The sequence below is a fragment of the Protomyctophum bolini genome, assembly GCF_963924005.1.
Source record: "Protomyctophum bolini genome assembly, chromosome: 12".
Lineage (NCBI taxonomy): Eukaryota > Metazoa > Chordata > Actinopteri > Myctophiformes > Myctophidae > Protomyctophum > Protomyctophum bolini.
In genome coordinates this window covers 9796109-9801189 of record NC_137873.1, presented here as the reverse complement: position 1 = coordinate 9801189, position 5081 = coordinate 9796109, and the positions used below count along the sequence as shown (strand labels likewise).

The 5081-nt window shown below is 38.7% G+C and overlaps 1 long non-coding RNA gene across 1 annotated transcript; it reads right to left on the bottom strand.

The window, feature by feature from the left end:
• Positions 1-2947: 2947 nt before the first annotated feature.
• LOC308325540 lies at positions 2948-3643 on the bottom strand. The gene is made up of 3 exons (XR_013965036.1): positions 3555-3643; positions 3396-3465; positions 2948-3067 (listed from the first exon to the last, which is right to left on the bottom strand). It is a non-coding gene; the product is annotated as an uncharacterized lncRNA (long non-coding RNA).
• Positions 3644-5081: the final 1438 nt, after the last annotated feature.

The following is a 5081-nucleotide window of genomic DNA, read 5'->3' as shown; positions in this document are numbered from 1 at the left end:
GCGTAGGACGTAGGTCTCTACAGCGTAGGACGTAACGCAGGACGTAGGTCTCTACAGCGTAGGACGTAGGTCTCTAAAGCGTAGGACGTAGGTCTCTACAGCGTAGGACGTAACGCAGGACGTAGGTCTCTACAGCGTAGGACGTAACGTAGGTCTCTACAGCGTAGGACGTAACGTAGGTCTCTAAAGCATAGGACGTAGGTCTCTAAAGCGTAGGACGTAGGTCTCTAAAGCGTAGGACGTAGGTCTCTACAGCGTAGGACGTAACGCAGGACGTAGGTCTCTACAGCGTAGGACGTAGGTCTCTAAAGCGTAGGACGTAGGTCTCTACAGCGTAGGACGTAACGCAGGACGTAGGTCTCTACAGCGTAGGACGTAACGTAGGTCTCTACAGCGTAGGACGTAGGTCTCTACAGCGTAGGACGTAGGTCTCTCAAGCGTAGGACGTAACGCAGGACGTAGGTCTCTACAGCGTAATAACGTTTGAACTGGGGACCCTGACAAGAACTTGGGATGCATTCCCTTTTGCTTGACTCCCGGTTCCACAGGAATAGGCCTATTTATATAGTGAAATAACCATCCATCATTTCCCATTTTTGTCTTGATCAGTGTTTGAACATGAAGTTTTATAGTAGGCTATTCTTCAATAGTATGCATTGCAATTATTTGAAAACCGTGTATTCATATTTGATGGCGTGCATGGTAAATAATTGGATGGCCAAAACACATTTATGTTTTATGTTTTACTTTTGGCTGTCTGCCACTGTAAGAGATTTCACTGTACTATTACAGTAAATTACTGGCAGCACTGACGCCCGCAATTTACTGTTATTTTACAGTACATCTACTGTAATTCATTTTACAGTAGATAAGCGTAGGACGTAAGTCTCTAAAGCTGTATATAACTGTAAATTAAATGTGGGCCTATGGTAATTTAACAGCATACAGTATTTTGAAATGCAGTAAAAATACAGTATAACTATGGGTTTTACTGTCATTTTACAGTATGTTCCAGTATGCATGTTTTCAATAAAATGTAATAAAAATTAAATTATTGATATACAACTAATACAAAACACACAGGTATAGATATTCAACACAGTTGGTTTATTATTAAAGCTGCTATTCAACAATAGTCTCCATTAAAACTTTTTTCTATTATTTTAAATGCAATCAATAATAAATGACAGACTGACTGACAGACTCATGCATGGGTAGACAATGAGCAAACAGTCTCAATTAACCCCCCAAAAAAACAATAAATAAAAGATAAACAGTTTAAATTAACAAACTGTCATTTAAAATCCTGAATGACAGGACATGGCAAAAACGGCATCTGCATTATAATGCAATATTAATACAGCAGCATCAATAAGAATATTTTAACAGCATTGTATCAGTCTAGCCAACATGCAAAATACTTAACATGAGAGGTAACAGCATCATCTGCGTCATACGCAATATTAATATGCAGCATCAATACAATCATTTTAACAGCAGTGCATCACAGTTGAAGTGCAAATACTTAACATGAAAGGGAGACATTGGGAAGCGATGGAGAAAGGAAGAGGCCTTGGCTTGGTTTGCATCGCGTGGCTCAATCAGGAGTGCCTGTAAAAATATATATATATATATATTGAGCAAAACAATGTAGCTGCTAAATACATTTAAAAAGGTTCAAAATGAAAAACTTTGAAAGGAGGTATATAATAGAGGTTGCACACCAGTAGTGTAGAGTTACAGACAATGTTGCAGTCAGGTAACAAGTGCCAACCTATAGATCTAAAAGGGCCATTCATCTGGTTTTAAAAAGGCTATTGTGTATTCTGGTATACTTGTATATTCTAGAATGTCAAATTCCCAGCTCCTCAAGAGTGATGAGACTCACCTGCTGTTTGTGTGGGTGGTACACAGTAGGGGAGGTACACAATTTGGGTGTATATTGATAAATAATATTTTAAATATTTATAAAATGGATATTTTTCATTTAGAAGTGGTTTCCTCCCGGCAGCAGATATATATACAATATATCTGAGCTTGGATTACCTATGATGTTTACACCAGCAATAGATACCTTTGAATGAATTCCAGGGTTCTGGAGGCCTCGTCTTGGTACTTGAAGTTGAAAACACCAAAAACAGCAACTCCTGACCCGAATGCCCTCATAGATCACGTGTCCCTCAACACTGATCATCCACTGGCTGTTTGTCATGGACTCATTCCCTGTTAAATAGTAAATACAAGGTTTGAAATTAGATTGAGACTACAGAAGTATAAAAGTATAAAATAGCAGATCTACAAGCTTACAATGCATCACACTGTGGCGTTTTGTACTGTCAGTGTGTAGATTGCATATATGCATTAGAGGTTTGGTATAAAAAAAAGCCAAACAAACAACATTTTACACAACACTGATGATACTGCTGTGAAACAAGTCTATGAATCTACCTATAAAGGTTTAATCTGAAACACAATATTATTCAATGAAGTTTATGTAGTGTGCGTGGGTACCTGCATCTCTCTCAGCTACGGGTCCTTTGTTAGCCTGAAAACCATTGAAGAGCCCTAATCTTTACCATTACCACTGCTGTTGGGAGGAAACCTCATAACTCCATTTTTGAGGTTTAGTAGTAAAAAGTGCTTTGGACAAAAACTCTTAACTTCTTTGGACCCACAAAATGTCTGCTAAAGCAACTAACTCCACCACCTCTCCCCCTCTCATGGAAGTAATTGACATACAGTTACAACACCAACTTTGATGAGGCTGTATTGCTTTGTTTTAAAAATATAAGGTTTTCTTAATTTCCATTTCCTGGAAAATGAACATTTTGGAGTTATGAGGTTTCCTCCCGGCAGCAGAGATATATACAATATATCTGAGCTTGGATTACCTATGATGTTTACACCAGCAATAGATACCTTTGAATGAATTCCAGGGTTCTGGAGGCCTCGTCTTGGTACTTGAGGTTGAAAATGTAGAACACCGCAAACAGTGCAGCAACTCCTGACCCGAATGCCCTCACAGATCACGTGCCCCTCAACGCTGATCATCCACTGGCTGTATTTACTATTTACAGGGAATGAGTCCATGACAAACAGAGTTTGAAATTAGATTGAGACTACAGAAGTAGTTACTATCATGCACGTTCATTTGATTACATTTTAATATTTCTCAAAAACATGAAAAATGGCAGTTGCTTGGTTTGCAAGGTGGATCTGTAGAAGGGCAGGAAATACATATGGAACAGAAGACTCTCCCTACTTTTCATTTCAGTTTCAGTTGAGCAAGATGTATCTTCACTTAAAATACAATTAAGGCATGGCATCTTCACATGAAGGTTCTATGATTGCCTCATTTTACACAAAGGGCATTTTTTTTACACAAAAATACATACCAAGCAGAACAAGTCGAGGACTGGCTGGTAGGATGAATTGTCTCTCGACGTCAGCACTTGTGTTAGACCACTGAAAAGTTAAAATAAATTAGGACAAAAATAATAATGTTGTAGCATGTGTACAATCACAATATTGAACAATAATTGATCAATACTCACATTAGCCAAAATCAGCAGTCCATCTTGGCTTTCTCCTAAATGGGTTGTAAGAAGCTGAATTACAAGAGTCAAATCCCCATCCAAGCCCTGGGAAAAATTATACACTTTAAATGTTCTGTATGTTTGGAAATGTCTTTGACATCTGCAGGATGAACACACTTAAAAGAAGCATTGGGTGTGCAACTGTGGGTCCTCATGTGCCTCACGTTAACATATCAAAGCAAGAATATGTACACATATCACATGATATCATCTTGCTCACGTATTGATGTTTCAGAAATTGTTAAAGTAGGTTAGATTTGCCAAAGTGGGCAAAGTAAGTTGTGTAGCTTGAGCAATGTTGCTAGCAGCTAGCAGATGTTTAAAACTTACAAATATAGACTGTAGGCAACTTGCTTACCTTAATATCAGTCTGATTTTCTTCTTAGATTATCAGTCTTCTTTCTGCTTCTTCTTTTGTTGTGTTGTTTTGTTAATTTGCTTGGCAAAAAACTGTTGGCTAAAAAGATTACAGAAGGCTCCTTCACTGCATGGCCAACAACAATCAACTGAACTTTGAAGGGAAAACCTGGGTGTGGCCTATTTCCATGTGGCTTTGCATAAAATACTGCATTCTACTGTTAAATTACAGTCTCTAGTAAAATAACGGCATAAGCTGTGAACTGAATGGTCCCTCGGCTATAGACCCTTGTACTGGAGAAGTATATAGTACTCTGACATGCAACAGCAGAGAGAGAGGGGGGGGGACATGCGTCACCATTCAATCCATTGAATTGAGCACAGCTGACAGCAATCAGACTAGCTCAGAACTGGGAATGAGTATTTTGGTTTATATTTCTTTAAAAAATCATAACTTTTGACAGGAATGTGCTAGAGACTTACTTTCTTTTTTGACAGACTCATAAATTATGAGGGTAGACTGACATATGTCAGAATTGTAAAGTTTTGTCAAATCGTCTTAGAGATAATCATAAATATGTATCTACAGGGAAAAGTAATGGTCGAAAACTAAATCAAACACCAGATTATTGATCAGCGTGTCGCCCTGAACGCATCAATATAAATCTCCTCACACACAGACTTACTGTTCTCTAACCCTAACCCAGCCACCAAAACGTGCTAGGGTTAGGGTTATGGTTGCCGAGGTCGTAGAGCAAAACCGAGACCAGATTCTTGATCAGCTCGTTGCTCTGAAAACACCAATATAAGTTTCCTCCCACACGGACATACGGTTCTCTTAATTGATTAGGGTTACAGGTTCGCTATCTCGCTTAATAACTCGAAAACGATAAGAAGTTGGATTCCGATTTCGAGATATGTTGTTCAGTTTTTTTAGACGAACAAGGGGATATCTTGTTTGTCCCGGTACGCCACTCCTAAGTTGGCTTCCTCCACTTTCGGAAGGTACATATAGGTGTACAACCTAACACCATACTGAAGGAAGATCTGAAATTTTGAAAAGTGTCGTACCAGGACAAACAAGATATCCACTTGATCGTCTCGAAAAACTGAACAACATATATACAA